At 42.2% G+C, this 25,958-nt stretch overlaps 1 pseudogene; it reads left to right on the forward strand.

Annotated features, from left to right (window-relative positions):
* The window catches only part of LOC124390429, a 251,268-nt pseudogene that overhangs the window by 190,645 nt on the left and 34,665 nt on the right, over window positions 1–25,958 (forward strand).

Consider the following 25,958-nt stretch of genomic DNA (forward strand, 5'->3'; position numbering starts at 1 on the left):
TGATATGAATCAATACGATACAATACGATATGATACCATGGGATATGATACGATAAGATATAAGATACAATACGAAACTAAATAATATGATATAAAAAGATACCATATGATACTATAAGACGATATGATTTGATAATACAAGACAAACAAAATCATACAAAAAGATACAATACAATATGATATGATACAATACGAAACAAAACAAAACAATACGATACAAAAAGATACCATGCGATTTGATAAGGTACAATATAATTAGATATTTTTTCCAGAGACTGCTTCAGAGTACAATAAAAAAATAGAATTAAAAAATAAATTAAATATAACATATATAAATACGCACAAGTATTTAAAAATACTTAAAAATACAAATAGTGCTTTCTTGCGTTTCTTGCGAAAAGAACAAGTTGGGTGTGCATGGGGAGGTTGGGGGTTGTGGGTCTCTCTGACAGAAGGGGTGTGTGTGTGTGTGTGTGTGTGTGTGTGTGTGTGTGATATGTATTTCAATAAAAACTATAATTCACACCTGTGATTTTCAGCTGCACAATAGTGAAAACTCCTGACCAATCAGAATAGAGAATTTGATTGCACTGTGGTATGAAGTAGTTAAGAAGATAAGCCGTGTGAAGCTCATCAGCACCACTTGCTGTAATTAGCAACCCTGAAGGCCAGGGTGAGATGAACGTTCTGGCTTTTCAGGTGCTCTGTTCTACGAACCTGCTGTGTTTTGAATTCTGGAAAGAAAATTCTTCACACCTGCTTGTGAGTCTGAGAATGTGAAAAACGGCAGACAGGCAGCGTGGTGCAGGTTCTACATGCAGGTTCTCTCTGTTTTTTCTCCGTGCAGGTTCTCTGTGCAGGTTCTCCGTGCAGGTTCTCTGTATAGGTTCCCCGTGCAGGTTCTCCGTGCAGGTTCTCTGTGTAGGTTCTCTGTGAAGTTTTTCATGAAGGTTTGAGACACTCTGTACGTGTCTTGGTTGTGGGAATCTGTAGAGAGTACACACACGTGGACAGAAATCTATGTGACCTGCAGCTGGATAAGAATGAGATAAATGATAAATGCACACACACACACACACACACACACACACACACAGTACACACCAGTGTAGATTCTTTACAGTGTAGATGTAAAGTATTCTCCTGTGTGTGTGTGTGTGTGTGTGTGTGTGTGTGTGTGTGTGTGTGTAAATGTTTGTATTTATGCATATTTGTGTTTCCTCCGAGCAACTGTGTGACAACTAAATGATTTAATATTAAATGTTCGTTCTCTTCTTCTCTCTGTCGCTGTTTGTCTCTCCTCAGGCTGTCGAGACAAACCTCGCATCCAAGGACTCACACTGGGTTTATGCAAATGAGGTAAGAGCAAACACACACACACACACACACACACACACACACACGCCTTCCAGCAGAGTGAGGTGCTTTACTTTGCACTGTCAAAATGTAGGCTCGACATTAATGCCCAGGTCACATGACGTTCCTGCGATGACATTAGAAGTAAATAAGTGAATGATATTAAGGTGTGTGAATGTAAAAAGGAATAAAATGAATTATTCTGACGTTACTCTGAACCCCAGCAGCCACCGAGGCCTCCAAACATCTCCAACTCGGGCACCGATTCCAGAACACTCACTCTCTATTACTAGCAATCGCCCAGCTAGTAACTGAACACATCCTTAAACACACACACACACACACACACACACACACACACACACACACACACACACACACACACACACACACACACACACACGCTTGCTACTCAAAGACATTTTTATTCATGGTTCCTTTGCGAAGTAAACGCTCTCCATGATGTTATAAAACCTTTGGATTGCTTTTTCTCGTGAAAGCTGCATGTCCTGTGTCTGTACTCATTACAAGACAAAAATAACATCAAGAAGAAGAAAACTGTGTAGTAGACGTTTATATTCAGCCACACTGTGTAGACAGAAGTCCCCAAAAGTGGACACCTGACTATTAGATTGGTATGTGCTTATTTAAACATTCCATTCCACGTTTACTTTTTTCATCCACAAGATGTTCTACTAGAGTTCTGTGGAGATTCATTCAGCAAAGGGTGTTAGTGAAGTACTGATGTAGGTGAGGTGAGGAGGCCTGGGCTGCAGTCAGTGTTCACATTCATTCATGTTCGATAGGGTTGAAGCTCCATAGCACTAGATCTTCCACTCCAACATTTCCATGGAAAGCAGATCTTCATGGAGCCGGCTTTTTGCACAGGGGCATCGTCATGTTGGAACAGATTTGTGTTAACAGTTTGAGAAAGAGCCACATATGGTTGGAGAATCAGGTGTACTGATACTTTTGTCCGATAATTGTTACACGATATTGTTAATGTCAGGTTTCAGCAGCCTCTGAGATCTAAATCAGCTTCCCAGAACACACCATGGTCTCTAAACATGGCTGCTGTTGACTCCACATCAATAATCTCTGTCATGTTTACATTCTTCTGATTGATAATCCCCATATGGGTACTAATTACACATCTGAGTGCAATCACACCTCACAGTAGTTCTACATCTGGGGTTTGGTAGCTCAGTGATTTAGTGATGTAGGCATTGGACTCTGGATGGTCCAAAAGGTCACAGGTTAAAATCCCAGCATCTCTGAGCTGCCAAGGGCCCCTGAGCAAGGATCTTAACCCTCAACTGCTCGGTCGCGCTTGATAAAGGCTTCTGTCGAAGGCTGTAAATGTAAATCTGATTTACTGAACCTTCCATTCTAATGTGTTTTTCTGTTTAGTTTTTATTATTACTATTATTTTCTGGTTTGCACTTTCCATCTACTCGTCCCTGGGTTATGACTTACTGTTATTGAATTTGTTTGCCTGCTTTATACTCAGTAAAACTCTTCCCACACATCTTCACTCACCTGCTCTCTAACATTTCATATTACTAAAGCAAACAATGCCTATTAACTCCCATGACCCTCTGTAAACAGAAAAAAAATACAAAAATCCTTAAATAATCTCCAGATATTATTTGGGGACTGATGAATATCCCAGATATTAAAGAAAAAGAGCAAAGTCTTTATTTGTCACATATACATTACAGCACAGTGAAATTCTTCCTTTGCATATTCCATCTTACTCAAAAGCTGGGGTCAAAGCACAGGGTCAGCCATGAGCACAAAGGGTTAAGGGTCCAAGAGCCATACCAGGGTTTGAACCCCTGGCTTTCCAATCAGTAACCCAGCACCTTACCCATGAGCTACCACGCCACCCAATTATTGTAAACTACCAGTCTTATACCAGCTTCTGTACAGGGTAATACACAGCAGTAGCTCGGTGGGTAAGGCTCTGGGTTACTGATCAGCAGGTCTGGGGTTTAAGGAAACCAGAAGCCCGGTACAAAATGAAGTGACGGAGAATAACTCGACAAGAGCGTGTCACATTAACAACATGTGAGAAAGGGCCAGTTGATTGTCCTTGTTTACTCTGCAGTTGCGAGCAGTAGCTAAAGGGAAGATCAGAGAGATGTGTAGGGATATGATAAGAACTAATGTTCAGAAGGTTGTGAGTTCAAATACTGGCACCAGCAAGACCCTGAGCAAGGCACTTACCTCTTAACTGCTCATTGTAGAAATTAAATAAGTGTAGGGCTCTGTATGAGGGCGTCTGCCAAATGCCAGAAATATCAATGAAATATACTATAATTCTGAAGTCATGAGAAAGAGATTCATACAGAAATATTAGCTTTAAAAATGGAACACACTGTAAGAGCAGACTGGCCCGATTCCAGCGCAACGACACTTTTATTTATATCCAAATTGAACATTTGACTCTAATTTTTGCTTTCAGGTGAGACCTATTATTTTTTTTCCCCATTGTTCCTAAATGATGTTCTGACTCACTCCATCTGCACGCTGCACTAAATTGCCATCCTGTATTCAGGTCACTGTGTGAACTAGAATTTTTATTACGGCGCCCACCACTTTAATAACATTTCATTAGGCCGTGCCATTTCATGCTTCATTTTATACTTCATCAAGACGTATGTTTACTTGGGTTGCAGTATTCCTCCGATCACTGTTTATTCGTAATATGATTAACATGTACCTGACTGCCATTACGCCAAGCACTTACTCATCTCCATCCTGTCTTTCCAAAAGCTTCAGACCGCTGCTGCAGAGACAATCTGCTGAGATGGAATTCATCTGAATGATTGGCATCTAATCAACATCATTCCCGATAAACGCATCACGCTGGAACATTGCGTCTGTTTCTCTTTGCTTCTTTAAAGTGCACTTGACTTTCGCTGTCAGCAGAGATGTTAATTGGTGCGAGTGTCTTCATTTCCCCCCTGCTGTTTCATCAAACTGTGTACGATTAGCTAAAAATAAACATGCTAAATGCTGATGCTTTGCTAACACAATACTGACACACTTCTGAAACACTGGTTATACACTACTAACACACTGCTCACACACTGCTCACACTACTCTACATATACACTGCCTACACACTGCTCACACTACTCTACATATACACTGCTCACACACTGCTCACACTACTCTACATATACACTGCTCACACACTGCTCACTACTCTACATATACACTGCTCACACACTGCTCACACTACTCTACATATACACTGCACACACTGCTCACACTACTCTATACACTGCTCACACACTGCTCACACTACTCTACATATACACTGCTCACACACTGCTCACACTACTCTACATATACACTGCTCACACACTGCTCACACTACTACATATACACTGCTACACACTGCTCACACTACTCTACATATACACTGCTCACACACTGCTCACACTACTCTACATATACACTGCCTACACACTGCTCACACTACTCTACATATACACTGCTCACACACTGCTCACACTACTCTACATATACACTGCTCACACACTGCTCACACTACTCTACACACTGCTCACACACTGCTCACACTACTCTACATACACTGCTCACACACTGCTCACACTACTCTACATATACACTGCTCACACACTGCTCACACTACTCTACATATACACTGCTCACACACTGCTCACACTACTCTACATACACTGCTCACACTGCTCACACTACTCTACATATACACTGCTCACACACTGCTCACACTACTCTACATATACACTGCCACACACTGCTCACACTACTCTACATATACACTGCTCACACTGCTCACACTACTCTATATACACTGCCTCACACACTGCTCACACACTACTCTACATATACACTGCTCACACACTGCTCACACTACTCTACATATACACTGCTCACACACTGCTCACTACTCTACATATACACTGCTCACACACTGCTCACACTACTCTACATATACACTGCCTACACACTGCTCACACTACTCTACATATACACTGCTCACACACTGCTCACACTACTCTACATATACACTGCTCACACACTGCTCACACTACTCTACATATACACTGCTCACACACTGCTCACACTACTCTACATATACACTGCTCACACACTGCTCACACTACTCTACATATACACTGCTCACACACTGCTCACACTACTCTACATATACACTGCCTACACACTGCTCACACTACTCTACATATACACTGCTCACACACTGCTCACACTACTCTACATACACTGCTCACACACTACTCTACATATACACTGCTCACACTGCTCACTACTCTACATATACACTGCTCACACACTGCTCACACTACTCTACATACACTGCTCACACACTGCTCACTCTACATATACACTGCTCACACACTGCTCACACTACTCTACATATACACTGCTCACACTGCTCACACTACTCTACATATACACTGCTCACACACTGCTCACACTACTCTACATATACACTGCTCACACACTGCTCACACTCTACATATACACTGCTCACACACTGCTCACACTACTCTACATATACACTGCTCACACACTGCTCACACTACTCTACATACACTGCTCACACACTGCTCACACTACTCTACATACACTGCTCACACACTGCTCACACTACTCTACATATACACTGCACACACTGCTCACTGCTCACACTACTCTACATACACTGCTCACACACTGCTCACACTACTCTACATATACACTGCTCACACACTGCTCACACTACTCACATATACACTGCCTCACACACTGCTCACACTACTCTACATACACTGCTCACACACTGCTCACACTACTCTACATACACACTGCTCACACACTGCTCACACTACTCTACATATACACTGCTCACACACTGCTCACACTACTCTACATATACACTGCTCACACACTGCTCACACTACTCTACATATACACTGCTCACACACACTGCTCACACACTACTCACATATACACTGCTCACACACTGCTCACACTACTCTACATATACACTGCTCACACACTGCTCACACTACTCTACATATACACTGCTCACACACTGCTCACACTACTCTACACATACACTGCCTACACACTGCTCACACTACTCTACATATACACTGCTCACACACTGCTCACACTACTCTACATATACACTGCCCACACACTGCTCACTGCTCACACTACTCTACATATACACTGCTCACACACTGCTCACACTACTCTACATATACACTGCTCACACACTGCTCACACTACTCTACATATACACTGCTCACACACTGCTCACACTACTCTACATATACACTGCTCACACACTGCTCTCACACTGCTCACTCTACATATACACTGCCTACACACTGCTCACATATACACTGCTCACACACTGCTCACACTACTCTACATATACACTGCTCACACACTGCTCACACTACTCTACATACACACTGCTCACACACTGCTCACACCACTCTACATATACACTGCCACACACTGCTCACACTACTCTACATATACACTGCCACACACTGCTCACACTACTCTACATATACACTGCCTACACTGCTCACACACTACTCTACACATACACTGCCTACACACTGCTCACACTGCTCACACACTGCTCACACTACTCTACATATACACTGCTCACACTGCTCACACTACTCTACATATACACTGCTCACACACTGCTCACACTACTCTACATATACACTGCTCACACACTGCTCACACTACTCTACATATACACTGCCCACACACTGCTCACACTACTCTACATATACACTGCCTCACACACTGCTCACACTACTCTACATATACACTGCTCACACACTGCTCACACTACTCTACATATACACTGCTCACACACTGCTCACACTACTCTACATATACACTGCTCACACACTGCTCACACTACTCTACATATACACTGCTCACACACTGCTCACACTACTCTACATATACACTGCCTACACACTGCTCACACTACTCTACATATACACTGCTCACACACTGCTCACACTACTCTACATATACACTGCTCACACACTGCTCACACTACTCTACATATACACTGCTCACACTCTACATATACACTGCATTTACTCTATTGACACGATACACCTACACTGCATATACACTACTGACACCCGACATATAAACTGGCAAAAGAACACACATCCTTCACTCAGTAGAAATACAGATTTGCATGTTTTAATACTCGGGTAAAAGTTGAAGTACTGACTACACTTTTTTACTCAAATTTAAGAGAGAACACAGAGATGGCAGAGAGCGCTCCAGCATGTTTTGTTGTTGTTATGATTGTGTACGTATAAAAGTAGACCCTTTACAGATTCGAATAATGTATTGCTCTTCTCTGTTCGATCAAAAAAGACAGAGTCATTTATGTTAGTTTCGGCGTTATGAGGAAAAAAAATGGCACAAGACGCACCGGTGCGTTTGTCGACCTCAGAGGGTTAAATGTGTGCATCATGGTGAATTTTGGTGCTGATTTGAGACTTGCCACATCAGTAAAAACTGTTTACTGATTAAAAATTCTTTTTCAGTGGAGCTTATATATTTTTTATATCTGAGCAAAGAAAAGACATCAAGAATAAATGTGTAATGTGCTGAAGGTTTTAATAATTTTATTTATTTATTTATTTATTTATTTATTTATTTATTTATTTATTTATTTATTTATTTATATTTTTTAATTAAAATGGTCAAACAAAAATATACGTTGCATTAATAAAACCAGTGCCATTAAAATTAATTTGCATTTTGACATCCTTAATTGATATATTAATACAAAACTAATTTAAATGTTGCTTCCTAAAGAATGTATTCAGGCTGAAGATCCACCATATAGAACACGAGCAGAGAAAAGATGATGATGATCAGGTGATCAGGAATGCGTCTGTTCTCAGTCATGTTTCCATCACTGAATCCCTCTCATCCACGTTAACCCCAGACTTCTTACTGCCTTCTGCCTGCTCACTGTGAGCTTCAGAAACTAGTCTACGTCTGTGGTGTGTGAGAGACAGGAGATGATACTCCAGTAGACTGCAAAAGACGCACAATGACAGGAAACAGGTTGATGGACTGAAAATAGCGCAATGTAAAAATTACATTTCCTCAAATAGATTAAAACTAAAGTAACAAATCTTTTTTAAAAATGTAAGAAGTAGAAAGTACAGATATTTGTGTAAAATTGTAATTAGTAAAAGTAAAAAGTTGTCCGGAAAAAAAAAGTGAAGTAAAATACTGATACCAAAAAAATCCTCTTGACTACAGTAACAAAGTATGTGTTCTTCATTACTTTCACCTCTGCTACTGACACACTTTACATACACTACACATACAGTACTGACACACTACATACATGTATAAACTACTGACACGACATATAGACTTAACTATACACTACAGACATATACACTACATACACACTACTGACACACTACATACACACTACATACACACTACATTTACACTACTGACACACTACATAAACATTACATTTACATTACTGATACACTACATACACACTACATACACACTACTGATACACTACATACACACTACTGACACACTACATACACACTACATACACACTACATTTACACTACTGACACACTACATAAACATTACATTTACATTACTGATACACTACATACACACTACACACACTACTGATACACTACATACACACTACATTTACACTACTGACACACTACATACACTACATAACACTGCTTACACACTACACATACACTACAGACACACTATATATACACTACTCACTATATATATATATATATATATATATATATATATATATATATATATATATATATATATATATATATATACTACAGACACACTACATATACATTTCTTGCACTACATATATATATATATATATATATATATATATATATATATATATATATATATATATATATATATATATATATATATATATACATATATACAGTATATTCTACAAACACACTACATATACACTTCTAATACAATAAAGACACACTGTTCATACACTACATATATACTACTAACACTTTACATATACAATTACACTTTACATATACACACTACATATACACTACAGACACACTGCTCATACACTATATATACACTGCTTATAAACTACAGATACACTGCTCATACACTATATATACACTGCTGATAAACTACAGAAACACTGCTCATACACTACAACTAAACTACAGACACACTGTTCATACACTATATATACACTGCTGATAAACTACAGAAACACTGCTTATACACTACAGATGTACTGGTTATAAACTACAGACACACTGCTGATACAATACACATGCACTGCTAATAAACTACAGATACACTGCTGATACATTATATATACACTAAAGATAAACTACAGACACAATACTAATACAATACACATGCACTGCTAATAAACTACAGATACACTGCTGATACATTATATATACACTACATATAAACTACAGATACACTGCTGATACACTATATATACACTGCTCATACACTACAGATACACTGCTGATAAACTACACGCTGATCTATACTACAGATGCACTGCTGATAAACTACAGACACACTGCTGATACACAGCTCATACACTATATATACACTACAGATAAACTACAGACACACTGCTCATACACTACAGACACACTGCTGATACACAGCTCATACACTATATATACACTACAGATAAAGTACAGACACACTGCTCATACACTACAGACACACTGCTGATACACAGCTCATACACTATATATACAATACAGATAAACTACAGACACACTGCTCATACACTACAGACACACTGCTGATAAACCACAGCCACACTGCTCATACAGTACAGATACACTGCTGATAAACTACAGACAAACTGCAGATACACTGCTGATACACTGCTGATGTGCTAGACATACATATGACTATACACACTCAGTTCAGCTCTGGTAAATGAAAGCATTGTTCCAGTAAGTAAGCGTGAATGTAAATGATAAAAGAAGGAGTGATGGTGCTAACAGTCGCTTCATGTTGCTCGGTTGTCAGTGATCTGTACATGAACATTACAGCCTGCTCCATCCGTTGTGTGATGAATACTCGGTGTACGGATTGGAGTGGATATGGAGCACGCTTGCTGATGAAAATGCTCAGAGTGCATCGCCAGCCTGTAATCCTCATGATGGAAAGCAGTCAAGAGTGATCAGCTCAAAGCCTCCATTCTGCTCGCTGTACAGCTCTTCTCCTGCCAACACACTCTTCCAACTTAAGCATCGGCATTCACCAGATGCCAAATTCCCAGCACATGGCAAATTCAAGGGGTTTCATCAGATATCTACTATCTGATATCTCTTAGCTTCAGACTCATTAATAGCTTAGCTTGATGACCCAGCAGGAGAGCCCACAGCCTGGAGATCAACCTTTTGTTTGTTAGTAGGATGAAGGACCCTGCTGTGAAGGGGTTTTAAAAAGCTTAAAACAAAAAAGAGGTTTGAGATCTGATGAGTAAACAAGAATTGGCAAAAAGCTAAATTTGGCTAGGTGTCATGCTGCGTCTCGTCTCCGAGCTGCAGTCTGTTTTTCAGGGTTCAACTTCAGTGCTGAAAGTCTTTTCTTTTCAGTGGAGCAAACAGGTCATACTGATAATAATAATAATAATAATAATAATATAATGAAAATATTATATTATTAATTATATAAAAAAAATAATAATAATAATAATAGTGTTGGATTAAGAATATCTCTGTGTTACATATGTAACTCTAGTTCCCTGAGGGAACGAGACTCTGCATCAGCAATGCTTTGGGAATGCCTCCGCATGACTAAGCTCTGAACCACGTCTGTCCAACTGGTGGGGTGATGTAGCGACCAGGAAGCTATAAAAGCACATGCAGTGGAGACGGCGCTAGCTTCGGAGAGGAAGGGAAGCGCTCGCAGGGATGCAGGAAGTGTGGCACCAAGACGCAGCATCTTGTTTCCTCAGGGATCCAGGGTTACATATGTAACCCAGAGACTCTCCCCTTCAGGAACTCGAGCTGTGTCAACAACGCTTTGGGAACAAGAATACAACACAGCCAGACTGACAAATCCCTGCCTAGTGTGAATATGCACAGCTAGGTCGAAGGACTAAGGGACCAGGAGTGGCACTAAGTTTAAGGCTGTAAGACCTGACGAATGTCACAGGGGTGGACCAGCTTGCAGTGTTGCAAATGTCTTGGAGTGAAACCCCAGAGGAAAAGACCTTAGAGGCCGCCACACTTCGGGTCAGGTAAGCCCTGACCCCAAAAGGAGCGGGGAGACCAGATGACTTATAAGAAGGAGATCCACAATCAACAATCCACCTGCTGAGGGTCTGTTTGTCTGCAGGAAGACCTCTTTTATATGGACCGTAGCAGACAAACAGCGGGTCCGACTTTCTCCACAGTTCTGTGGACACCAGCTAATAAGCTTTTTCTGGTCAGGGTCCTAAAAGGGAGGAGAATAGAATGCCTGGAGCATGACTGACTGTGGGACAACATAGGGGCACCTTGGGAAAATACCCTGGTCTGGTAAAGAAAAAGGCACTGGCCATGCCTGGGGTAAACTCCAGAAGAGCTTGGGCCATGGAAAGGGTTTAAAGATCCCCCCAAGAAGAAAAGCAGTCTTGACTGCGAGAAACCTCAAGCGCACCTTGTGCAAAGGCTCAAAGGGAAACTTGGACAGGGCCTCCAGAATCACAACCAGATCCTATGAAGGCACTCTAGGTCTTACCGGAGCCCTCAGCATCCAGGTACCGCAAAGGAAACGTGCCACTAATGGGTTTTTTCCAGCATAATATGCCACAATAACAGACATGTAAACCTGGAGGGGGAGAGGGAGACAACCCTTTGGCTAACTGTTCTTGAAGGAATTCCATCACTGGACCAAACGGGTAGTTAACTGGATCTAACTGATGCCATTTTATGGTATACAACCTCCTTGTGGAGGGGGCTTTGGACTGGACAACGATCTCTAACCTTGTCTTATCCCTAACACCTTCATGTGGGCAAGAATGACATCTCCATGTCAAATCACCACTGCTCCAATTGAGGTAGTATCAACCAATCGTTTATATAATTCAGTATTGAGTGTGAGGTGAGAGTGCAAGGCCAAACGGAAGAACCCTATATTAATAAGCTTGGCCCCCAAAAGCAAGCCACAGAACCTTACTGTGTAGAGGAAGAATGGGAATATAAAAGTATGTGTCCCTCAGATCTATTATGGTAAACCAGTCCTTGGACCTGATTTAAGACATGACTTGTTTCAGCATGAGCCAAAGCTTCATGAGTGAGTGGTTCAGCTGACGCAGATCTAAAATGGGATGCAGCCCCCCATCCTTGCTCAGAGGAAGAGAGGTGGAGCTCCGCATCCTCTCCACAGGAAAAAGAAAAAGAAAGATTGTGCTTCTGAACCATGAGAGAAGGTGCTGGATTTGACAGGTCAGGAAGGAGAAATGGATGTGCTTATATCCATTCCTTCTGTCAGATCCATTTGTGAACCCCACAACCTTAACTGCCACTTTGCCTCAGCATATGCGGTGATGTCACGCTCTTCCATTGAACAGATTGCACACGTGGTTCAGGGCGTGGTCACGCGGAGGTGTTTACAAAGTGTTGTTGATGCAGCTCAAGTTACTGAAGGTAAATCAGCTCTCATCCTGTGTTGTCAGAATCAAAATCAGAATCAAAAACAGCTTTATTTCCAAGTATGCTTACACACACAAGGAACTCGACTTGGCATCAGGAGCTTCCAATGCAGGAGAAGTACAGACATAATGTAACAGAATAGTAAACCAGACAGTTAAATAATGCAATATATAGTCAAAATATTGTTCAACTATTTTTGTGTAATGAATATTTGTGAATATGTGTAATGAAACCTCATTTTTTTAAGACTATTGTCAATTATTTAAGTAAAGTCTGCACAGCGAGGACTCGTGGGCTCTGCAGTCCTTCACAGGTTAAAGATGAGAATCACCACATGTACTGCAGCAGAAACAGATAGCTCAAGCTTGTAATGATCCTCTGCTTTCTAAACTCGTGGGATTGCAAAGTAATAAAATGGATTGTTTTTTTCCTCCCAAATTGGTAATTGGCAACTTTCAGCCACAAGCTAATGACCGTATCCCCTATTGCACCAGAGCTAACGTCTCATAGCAGAGTCAGGTCTAACACAAGGCTTTGTTGGAGACATCTGCAGATCTGCTCCTGAGAGTCATATTACACACCGGCTATACAGGTGCCATGATTGGTTAAACACACCGTAGTCCCAAAGCGAGAGAAAGAACATCATCCTATTCAGGGAAGGGAGAGTAGATATTAAATAAAGCGAAAATCGATTGTCCAGATCATAATAAATATATGTAGTCTCACAGCTTTTATCTGTTAGGGCCTCAAACATGCACTAAAGGAAGTGCAATTTGTCCTGGTCGTATTTTACAAAGTTTCTGTTTGCGTGACAGATCAGACCGAGATTCATGGACAATTAAATCTAAATGTACAAAAGTTTGATGTTACATCAGTTCCAGCCTGATGAGTCAGATTGTAATTCTATTAGACACCGATTTCTGACTAAATACTTAAAACCAAAGCTCAATAATTCGATCTGATTCTACATTTACACCCACCAGCATCAAGTTGTCTCTGAAACCTTAGTTTCCGTGTGGGTGTGGCCTTTTCAAGTGGGTGTGGCCTTTTTTTTAGGTCTAATTGGAAACATTAGCAATTACCTGTATATAGCGTATGAGTTTATACGGGAGGTTTATAAGTGATAATTAAGGGTTAGGTGAGCGTTACAGGATGTAAGTGCATGATGTAAATAACAGCCCAAGGTGTTAGTTTAGTAAGCTCATTAGGAAATGTTTCCAATACCTCTTGCTCTGTACGGAATTGGAACTTCTCAAAAAGATGTCGACCCTGCGAAGGTCCATCTAGAGATGTAACCTCTTAATCAATAATCAAAAAAAACTTCTTTATCTACTGTTTCAAAAGCCTTTATTCAAAAGTTCAGGCATGAAGGAGTAATTGTTGGTGTTAAATCTATAATGATCTCAGATTCTGAGCTAATTTATTGCTCCTGGTTCCACAACTCCAACTGACTGTAGAAGACTGTAGAAAGGACGTTTATTATAATCACACACTTATGATGCTTATCAAATTTCTCACTTTATGCCGTTTGTAATGTTTAAATGATTTAAAATTGTATTCTTAGTGTCACCCAGATGAGGATGGGTTCCCAATTTGAGTCTGGTTCCTCTCAAGGTTTCTTCCTCATACCATCTAAAGGAGGTTTTCTTTGCCACATTCTCCCCAGACTTGCACATTGGAGATAAACAGTTGTTTTATAATTCTTATATTCTGCTTTGAGACGACATCTGGAAATAGAAAGCAAGACAAGGAGACGTGGTGGTGGAATGAGGAAGTGCAGGAGAGCATTAGGGGAAAGAGGTTGGCAAAACAGAATTGGGATCGACAGAGTGATGAGAAAAGTAGGCAGGAGTACAAGGAGATGCAGCAGCAGGTAAAAAGGGATGTGGCGAAAGCCAAGGAAAGGCATATGAGGAGCTGTATAAGAGGTTGGACACTAAGGAAGGAGAAAAGGAGTTATACCGATTGGCCAGGCAGAGGGACCGAGCTGGAAAGGATGTACTGCAAGTTAGAGCAATAAAGGATGGAGAGGGAAATGTGTTGACTAGTGAGGAGAGTGTGTTGAGAAGGTAGAGGGAGTATTTTGAGCAGCTGATGAATGAGGAAAATCACAGAGAGAGAAGGTTGGAGGATGTGGAGTTGGTGAAGCAGGATGTAGATAGGATTAGTAAGGAGGAAGTGAGAGCAGCGATTAAGAGGATGAAGAATGGAAAGTCGGTTGGACCAGATGACATACCGGTAGAGGCGTGGAGATGTTTAGGAGAGATGGCAGTGGAGTTTTTAACCAGATTGTTTAACAGGATTCTGGAAGGGGAGAGGATGCCTGAGGAATGGAGAAGGTGTGCTGGTACCGATCTTTAAGCATAAGGGAGATGTGCAGACCTGCAGTAACTACAGGGGAATTAAGTTGATCAGTCACACCATGAAGTTATGGGAAAGAGTAGTGGAAGCCAGGCTGAGAGAAGAGGTGACCATCTGTGAGCAACAGTATGGTTTCATGCCGAGGAAGAGCACCACAGATGCCTTATTTGCTTTGAGGATGTTGATGGAGAAGTATAGAGAAGGACAGAAGGAATTGCATTGTGTATTTGTGGATTTAGAAAGCGTCGACAGAGTGCCAAGAGAGGAGTTGTGGTATTGTATGAGGAAGTCAGGTGTGTCAGAGAAGTATGTAAGGGTGGTGCAGGACATGTATGAGGACAGTGTGACGGCAGTGAAGTGTGCAGTAGGTACGACAGACTGGTTCAGAGTGAAGGTTGGACTGCATCAAGGATCGGCCCTGAGCCCTTTCCTGTTTGCAGTGGTGATGGACAGGTTGACGGACGAGGTCAGACAGGAGTCTCCCTGGACTATGATGTTTGCAGATGATATTGTGATTTGTGGTGAGAGTAGAGCAGGTTGAGAAGAGCCTGGAGAGGTGGAGATATGCACTGGAGAGAAGGGGAATGAAAGTCAGTAGGAGTAAGACAGAGTACATGTGTGTGAATGAGAGGGAGGGCAGTGGAGTGATGCGGTTGCAGGGAGAAGAGGTGGAGAAGGTGGAGGAGTTCAGGTACCTGGGGTCAACAGTGCAAAGTAATGGAGAGTGTGTTAGAAGTAAAGAAAAGAGTGCAGGCAGGGTGGAGTGGGTGGAGAAGAGTGACAGGAGTGATTTGTGATAGTAGGGTATCTGCAAGAATGAAAGGGAAAGTTTATAGGACTGTGGTGAGACCTGCGATGTTGTATGGATTATAGACAGTGGCATTGAGTAAAAGGCAGGAGGCAGAGCTGGAGGTAGCAGAGCTGAAGATGTTAAGGTTTTCGTTGGGAGTGACGAGGATGGACAAGATTAGAAATGAGTTTATTAGAGGGACAGCACATGTAGGATGTTTTGGCGACAAGGTGAGGGAGGCGAGATTGAGATGGTTTGGACATGTGCAGAGAAGGGACATGAATTACAGGGAGTGCAGAATTATTAGGCAAATGAGTATTTTGACCACATCATCCTCGTTATGCATGTTGTCTTACTCCAAGCTGTATAGGCTGGAAAGCCTACTACCAATTAAGCATATTAGGTGATGTGCATCTCTGTAATGAGAAGGGGTGTGGTCTAATGACATCAACACCCTATATCAGGTGTGCATAATTATTAGGCAACTTCCTTTCCTTTGGCAAAATGGGTCAAAAGAAGGACTTGACAGGCTCAGAAAAGCCAAAAATAGTGAGATATATTGCAGAGGGATGCAGCAGTCTTAAAATAGCCAAGCTTCTGAAGCGTGATCATCGAACAATCAAGCGTTTCATTCAAAATAGTCAACAGGGTCGCAAGAAGCGTGTGGAAAAACCAAGGCGCAAAATAACTGCCCGTGAACTGAGAAAAGTCAAGCGTGCAGCTGCCAAGATGCCACTTGCCACCAGTTTGGCCATATTTCAGAGCTGCAACATCACTGAGTGCCCAAAAGCACAAGGTGTGCAATACTCAGAGACATGGCCAAGGTAAGAAAGGCAGAAAGTCGACCACCACTGAACAAGACACACAAGCTGAAACGTCAAGACTGGGCCAAGAAATATCTCAAGACTGATTTTCTAAGGTTTTATGGACTGATGAAATGAGAGTGAGTCTTGATGGGCCAGATGGATGGGCCCGTGGCTGGATTGGTAAAGGGCAGAGAGCTCCAGTCCGACTCAGACGCCAGCAAGGTGGAGGTGGAGTACTGGTTTGGGCTGGTATCATCAAAGATGAGCTTGTGGGGCCTTTTCGGGTTGAGGATGGAGTCAAGCTGAACTCCCAGTCCTACTGCCAGTTTCTGGAAGACACCTTCTTCAAGCAGTGGTACAGGAAGAAGTCTGCATCCTTCAAGAAAAACATGATTTTCATGCAGGACAATGCTCCATCACACCGTCCAAGTACTCCACAGCGTGGCTGGCAAGAAAGGGTATAAAGAAGAAAATCTAATGATATGGCCTCCTTGTTCACCTGATCTGAACCCCATTGAGAACCTGTGGTCCATCATCAAATGTGCGATTTACAAGGAGGAAAACAGTACACCTCTCTGAACAGTGTCTGGGAGGCTGTGGTTGCTGCTGCACGCAATGTTGATGGTGAACAGATCAAAACACTGACAGAATCCATGGATGGCAGGCTTTTGAGTGTCCTTGCAAAGAAAGGTGGCTATATTGGTCACTGATTTGTTTTGTTTGGTTTTGAATGTCAGAAATTTATATTTGTGAATGTTGAGATGTTATATTGGTTTCACTGGTAAAAATAAATAATTGAAATGGGTATGAATTTGTTTTTTGTTAAGTTGCCTAATAATTATGCACAGTAATAGTCACCTGCACACACAGATATCCCCCTAAAATAGCTAAAACTAAAAACTACTTCCAAAAATATTCAGCTTTGATATTAATGAGTTTTTTGTGTTCATTGAGAACATGGTTGTTGTTCAAATTAAATCCTCAAATAAAATTAATCCTCAAAAATACAACTTGCCTAATAATTCTGCACTCCCTGTATATTGGTAGAAGAATGTTGAGGATGGAGCCACCAGGAAGGAGGAAAAGAGGAAGACCAAGGAGGAGGTTCATGGATGTGGTGAGGGAAGACATGCAGGTAGTTGGTGTGAAAGAGGCAGATGTAGAGGACAGGGTGGTATGGAGACGGATGATCCGCTGTGGCGCCCCCTAATGGGAGAAGCCGAAAGAAGAAGAAGAAGAAGATATTCTACTTTGAGACAATGTCCATTGTGAAAATTGCTGTAGAAATAAACTTGAATGGAATTGGATGTTACTATGGTTACAGGTTTTTTACAAGCAGCGCTTTCATTCAGACAGAGCGCAAACTCCAAACTCTGCTCTGAACACACACCTGAACTTCCAGCTAATCACAATCCAGTATTTACACTGACCTCGTTGAACAGAAAAATGAAATAATCCCAGAAAAACTTGTTGGTTGATCGATTTGCTCTGATGTTCCGGGATCGGCTTGATACGTGGTTTGTCAGCAGATTAGCAATGCCAGCTAACGGTCTGAGCTCCATACACAGAGACACGGAAGATCTTTTGAACAGACCGTGAAACATCAGGAACGTGTGTTAGAACTGCATCATGTTTGAGGCAGCATTTAAAAGCAACATCCTGCTGATTCTTATTACAGAGATAAAGCAACGTAAGAGCAACGCATTCGCTTTTCAGAGAAGCACACTGTTGCATTTTCACCAAAGAACCGCGAGAGAGTTTCTGCTTTGCTTGGTGTTCCGCTCTGGCACGGATTCGGCTCTGTAGTCAGCATCTTCCCTGCATTCTATCAAGCAGTTTGTTGATGTCAGCGTGAAACTGAGGCTGTTTGGACTCCTGATGCTTTTTAGATGTGAGCAGGATGACAGGGACGGCTCCACTGTGTCCTCTGGTTCAATGACTTCAGCAAAGTTTTTGACTCTGGGAGGTTTTTAGAAAGTCAAGAGCAGGAGGAAAGTTCAGGATTGATTTATTTAAGATCCTGATTTATATCTACAAGATTTTCTCTTCTTATGTCTTCATAAATAGACTATATGGCAAAAAGTTTGTGGACACCTGACCGTAAAATTGGTATGTGATATTCCACGGGTAGTCTGTATTTGCTGTTATAATAAGCACCACTATCCTGGAAAGATAAACCACAAAAGTTTGTGGAGGTGTTTCAAAGGGTTGTAGCTCTATAGCAGGAGATCTTCCATTCCAACCCATTGAAAGCAGATCTTCATGGCTTTGTGCACAGGGGCTTTGTCATGCTGGAAAATGTTTGGATGCCAACTCATCCGAAGACGTCCTACACAACTGTGTGTCTCCAACTTTGTGGAAACAGTGTGGAAAAGAACCTCATATGTCTGGAAAAGTTATGTCATCCTTCTTTTGGCCTTATCATTTAACTAAAGTTCTTTATCAGTACTCCTCCTAAAGGGTCACTTGGGTCTTCTGATCAGCAAATTTTTTAAAAAGAGAGAGTTGTGAACACTGAAACCTCCTGTCCAAGTGAGGTCAGCTTCTCCAAAATTTCTCCGCTTTTAAATAGATCTAGTGATCATCTAAAAGAGGTGAAACTTCAACGTACCACTATGGTTACTGTTTTTATACGGAGGGTATTCAAGTCAAACCGGAACTGTTACAAGTATAAAAATAGATGCTAGCATGGCGATGCTACACGCAGTTGTAAGTTGCTAGTCAAGACGGCAGACAAGCTGTTAGCATGCGCATGGAACAGCGCACGGTGCTGAAGTTTCTAGTGAGCGAAGGCGTAAAACCCGCGGATATCTAAAGAAGACTTTGAGCACAGTACTGTGATGAGACGCTCAGCTGCAGTAAGAAGTCTAATGGGTGGAAACGTTTTAAAAATGGCCGTACGTCTGTCAGTGACGATCCCGGCTGTGGTTTCCCGCCCACAGCAGTCATTCCTGTGAATCTTCAGCACATGGAAAAACCTGTTCCTGATAATCAACGAGGTCCTTAGAGTTCAACATTTCAGCACTGAAGCAGGATGGTTCAGGTGTACTGACAAATCTTTCTATGAATAACATTTCCAGACGTTAATTAAATGTATAAATGTAGCAGGAAAAAATGTCAAAAATTTTATCCAGTTTCTACTCCTTGAAATTTGCTTTCTATTTTATCTAAGGTCCTGGTTTGAATTGAGCGTCTCTTATAATTGAAATAATCTCTGTTGACTGATTTGTGTGGGTGGATATCTGTTGTTGTCCTTTGATGTGCTCTATAAATAAAGATTGACGACTTTGGTCAAGCCTCACTGCTACAGCGGTTTGGATTTGCTGAGGTACTGATGAATCCGGAGCACCGTTATGGACCAACACTGTGTCCCATGAAACCCGCTTTGTCACAGAGGCTCTGGAAAAAGTAGGACTTGTTTCACTTAAGCCAAAAAAATAAATCCACTGTGCTCTTTAATGTAATCTCTATTTTTTGTAGCCTTCCTGCCCCCGGAGCAAGCAGAAGTGCAAAGTTTCACACTTGAGTGTTTTTCCGGATTGCACAGAGATAATGTGATCCTCAGTAGAGTAAGAAGGCTTTTGCAGAACCCCAGAACCTGAGCACTCTCTAGAAAATTGGCCCCATGTGATCCCAGCAGTCAGGGGGTTCGTTTCAGTTGAACTTGATGTGTGAAATTACTGATTGCATCCAGTTTCAGTCTGGAGACGATAAAGAGTTTATCATCGATATGTGAGTCTGCAGTATGAGAGACTCTCGGTGGTGTATAGAATCGCATGATTGATCCACAGAAAATTCATCTGTCTGAATAAGTGAAATCATCCCAGATTTGATTATTCACACTAAGTTCAAAAGTTCTGCTTTCTCTTTACTAAAGCTGCTTGCTTTTATTGTCTGGTTATTTGGCGTGAGTTTTTTTGGATTTTCTCTTAAATCATTGTGTCAGCATTGCCCTGAATTCTCCGCAGAATTTACGATGTTGGAAATGTCTTCTCTGCTAACGAACGACGCATTTGATAACAATCTCTGAGAAAGTCCTTAACTGCAAGTTTGAAACTTTTTACACATTATTTTCTTTTCATTTTATGAAAACGCATTGGGTTAGTGTCAGGGTTTTCTATTGGATCCTCCATGTGTTGTGGTGCGTTTGTGTGTTATTTAGTGGTTTGGGTCTCCTAATTCAAGTAAAGGGAAAATTTCATGCCGTTGCATCCAAAGACGTCAAATAAAATTGTGTGCCTCTGGTTTTGTGGTAACAGTTTGGAGAAGAAGCGTAAACTTTTGTCTGCATGGTGTAATTGTAATCCGCTGTGGTTAAACGTGTCTGTAAATGAAACAGAGACATTTCTTCAAGGACGTGTTTACATGAGATTTATCTCTAGTCTACGGTGGCCGAGAAGTGCAAAACACATTAACAAATCCGAAAACAAATTAACAAATTCAAAAACAAAACAACAAATCCAAAAACACATTAACAAATTCAAAAACAAATTAACAAATTCAAAAACAAAACAACAAATCCGAAAACAAATTAACAAATTCAAAAACACATTAAAAAGTCCAAAAAACACAACGACAAGTCAGACAAACTGGAAAAGGTAGGTATAGTTTGTGAATGGAAACTTACAGATCATTGGACGAGACACCTGTCACTCACCTGTATATCTTGACTGACAGGTGTCTTGTCCAATGATCTGTAAGTGATAACAGGTACCATCTTCAACATTACATGTAACAATAAACGGATAAAAACAGACGCATTGATTCTCAAATACATAAAATGTAATTATGATTCCTAGCTGCTGTCGTGTAAGAGAAATGAAACACTTTAAAATGTCCTACAAGAACATTCAGGAACATCACACTGTCCATCATCTTTCCATAACTTTACATCACTAGGGTGCATTTTTATTCCTGCTCATGGCAGTTTAATGTGTGTGTGTGTGTGTGTGTGTGTGTGTACAGGAAGTGAGCGATGCTGACATCATGGACCTGGTCCACACGTCTCTGGGTCGTCTTACGGTCATCAGGCAGATTTTTCCAGAGTGGAGAAACAACAACGTTCAGTGCAGGAGGAAAAACCAGAGAGTAAAATCACTGCTGTGTGAACCTCAAGAGGAATACCTGCACAGCCTGGAGGTAACACACACACACACACACACATCTGCCAGCTCGCCCACATAAGAATTTCTAGCATGATATCGGAAACAGAAGATGCTGTTTTTCTGCTGCACAAATAAAAGAGGCTAAAAATAGTAATATCCTGATAGAATTTTTGAGCTTTAATAATTGAACAGAAGGTTTCTTGCTGTTGAACTACTGAGAATTTGGAGACATCCAACTTCCTTTTCCTCCAGACTAAACATCTCCCAATACTCAGGGGCTTCTGTTCCATAAATTCCACTTTCATTTTATAAGACAAACAATGAAGCAAACAATGAAAGCTGTTCTCGACCCTGTTTCCTGTTTCAAGTCAAGTCAAGTCAAGTCAAGAAGCTTTTATTGCCACAGTGGAATGAGACAACGTTCATCCAGAACCCTGGTGCTACATAAAACAACATAAAGCTACATAACAGAAAAACACAGAGTTAAGGACTAGTAAGTGTCCTCACCACATAAAGTGCATCGTGTGCAACCTGCGAGTGCAAGACAGCACAAGACAGTGAGGACAAATACACAAAAAACGCAAAAAAGCGCCGCCAGTAAACCTGCTGTATATTACAAAGTGCAGTGTGTAAAAGAGAACTGAGTACAGGAGTGAAGATTGTAATTAACCAAATGCAAACAAAAGGGTTTGTACAAAACAGCAATAGCAGCAGTCAAGATGTGCAAAAACAGCATGTAAACAGTTTGAAGTAATGAAGTGATATAATACGGGTGGTGCTGAAGACATGGATGTGTGAAGTGAGTACGATTGTGTGTGTTGAGTCCGGGTTCTACAGATCAGTCACACAGTTGAATGTGTGTGTGTTTCAGTTCAGCTTAAGGGAAGAAACTGGTTCACATTCTGAATGTCACGGGCCAAATACTTTAGAACCACTTTTCTGATGGCAGGAGGGTAAAGACTGTGTGTGATTGGTGTGTGTGAAGGGTGTTTGGGGTCATCCACAATGCTGTTGACTTTGCAGATGCAGCGTGTGGTGTAAATGTCCATAATGAAGGGGAGAGAGACTCAGATGATCTTCTCAGCCATCCTCACTATCCTCGGTACGGTCTTGCAATCCGAGACGATGCAGTTTCCAAACCAGGCAGTGATGCAGCTACTCAAGATGCTCTCAATGGTCACTCTGTAAAACATGGTCAGGATTAGGGGAGGAAGATGAGCTTTCCTCAGCCTTCCCAGGAAGTAGGGAAAGCTGCTGGGCTTTCTTGGTGATGGAGCTGGTGTTAAGTGACCAAGTGAAGTTCTTTGCCAGATGAACGCCAAGGAATTTGGTGCTCTTGACAAACTCCATGGAAGATCTATCAATGATCAGTGGAGAATGGTCGCGTTGTGCTCTCCTAAAGTCAACATCTCTTTCGTTTTGTCAACGTTTAGAGACAGGCTGTTCGCTCCACACCAGGCTGTTAACCGTTGCACCTCCTCTCTGTATGCTGACTCATTGTTCTTGCTGATGAGACCCACCACGGTCGTGTCATCTGCGAACTTGATGATGCAATTCGAGTTGTGCATTGCTACACAGTCGTAAGTCAGCAGAGTGAACAGCAGTTGACTGAGCACATAGCTCTGAGGTGCCCCAGTGCTCAGTGTGGTGGTGCTAAAGATGCTGTTTCCCATCCGGACTGACTGAGGTCTCCCAGTCAGGAAGTCCAGGATCCAGTTACAGAGGGAGGTGTTCAGGCCCAGAAGGTTTAGCTTCACAATCAGGTGCTGAGATTGTGTTGAATGCTGGGCCTAAATCTTTGAACAGCATTTGTACATATGAGTCCTTGTTGTCCAGGTGGGTGAGGGCCAGATGAAGGGTCGTGGAGATGGCATTGTCTGTGGAACGGTTTAGACGATAAGCAAACTGCATGGGGTCCAGTGAGGGTGGAAGCTCAGTCTTGATGTGCCTCATGACAAGCCTCTCGAAGCACTTCATCATGATGGGTGTGTTGTTCAGCACATCAGGCAGGGAGGCATCACGGTCACAAGCAGGTGAAGTTGTCTTGTAGTTCGCGATTGCCTCGATGCCCTGCCTCCTGCGCCGTGTGTCTCCGCTGTCCTGGAAGTGTCCGTGGATTCTCTTGGCGTGTGCGCGCTTCGCCTCTCTGATGGCATGGGACAGTTTGGCGCCCTCTGTCTTTAAGGCCATCTTGTCCCATGCTCTGAAGGCAGAGTCTCTTGATTTTAGCAGCGCACGCACCTTGGCGGTCATCCACGGCCGAAGTTGGGCTGGGGCTTCGCCTGGTATGCGCCCGGGATGTTTGTGTAAACAACATCCAGCGTGTTTTCTCCTCTAGTTGCAAAGTCCACATTCTGGTGAAATTTAGGAAACACAGTCCTGAAATTTGCATGGTTGAAATCTCCGGCGACAATAAACAATCCATCAGGGTGTGTGTTTTGTAGTTCTCCAATGGTCCCATTTAGTACGCTGAGCATTAGCGCTAGGTGAAATATACACTTCAAGCACAATGGCGGTGGTGAATCCGCTGGGTAAATAAAAAGGTCTACATCTCACAATTATAAACTCCAACAGTGATGAGCAGTATGTGGAAACGTGGACAGAGTTCTTACACCATTCCGTGTTGATGTAAACACACAGACCGCCTCAGCGAATCTTACGGCACAAAGCTGCATTTCTGTCGGCAGGAATCGCGGCTAGACCGTTCAGCTGAATGGCAGCGTCCAGAACTCTGTCGCTCAGTAACGTCTCAGTGAACACAAAGACGCAGCAGTGTCTGTACTAATGCTGAGTAGCTTGATGGAGTCTGATGTAGTCCAATTTTTTGTCCAGGGAGAAGACATACCCGCAGATTTGCGGTTTGGGATCGTTTTCAATGTTTGCCGGCAGTCCCTCCAGGATCGGCACGCACTCCTTCGGCATCCGCCCATCTCACTCGCACCAGTGTAGGAGAGCAAGAGGTTCAGGGGAAGGAACACTCTCAGGATAATGATCAGTTCTAAACAGATCCATTTATTGGAGCGTTTCACCAGACTACTCACACACACACACACACACACAGCTCATAGGCACCATCCAGTGCCCTTCTCTCACTCCTTTTAAGTGCTCCCTCTGCTCACTGCAACAGAGAACACTCATTAGAAAAAACTCCCTCAGGTGTGTCATTCTTACGTTTTTCCCCCCGGCCTCGCCCCCGCCCTCCATTCACAAACCAGCGCTCGGCCACGCCCCCGCTGCTACACAAAATCTCCACTTTCTCAATTCTCAATTCTCATCTCCATTTCTCCACACTTCTACAGCTTCAAAAATGTAGATTATTATCTAAGATGAAATATTCTGTCTATCAGCCTGTATGTTTGTCTGTCTGATTTTCTGTCTGTCTGTCTGCAGGCCTCCAGTCTCTACTTGTATGACAGCGTGTTGATGTTGGCGAACGCGTTCTACAGGAAGTTAGAGGACAGGAAGTGGCACAGCATGGCGAGTCTGAGCTGCATGAGGAAGTCGACGAAGCCGTGGAACGGAGGCTGGTCCATGCTCGACACCATTCAGAAGGTAGAACTTTGCGGTGAAGGAAGTGTGATGAGATGAGACGTTCACAGCTTCTCTACTGCGTGTTTTAATAACTCTGTTCTGGGCGTAAATCGCCGCGACCCTGCATGCCACTGAAAGCTTTAATAAAAGGCCATGACATTTCTCCTTCTGATTAACACGAGCTCAGATGCTCTGCTCCGGGAGAACTGCTGTCAGCTTCAGGATTAACTGCTCTTAACCCGAGATGTTCACCGAGACCTTC

Source organism: Silurus meridionalis, chromosome 8 (assembly GCF_014805685.1).
Source record: "Silurus meridionalis isolate SWU-2019-XX chromosome 8, ASM1480568v1, whole genome shotgun sequence".
Lineage (NCBI taxonomy): Eukaryota > Metazoa > Chordata > Actinopteri > Siluriformes > Siluridae > Silurus > Silurus meridionalis.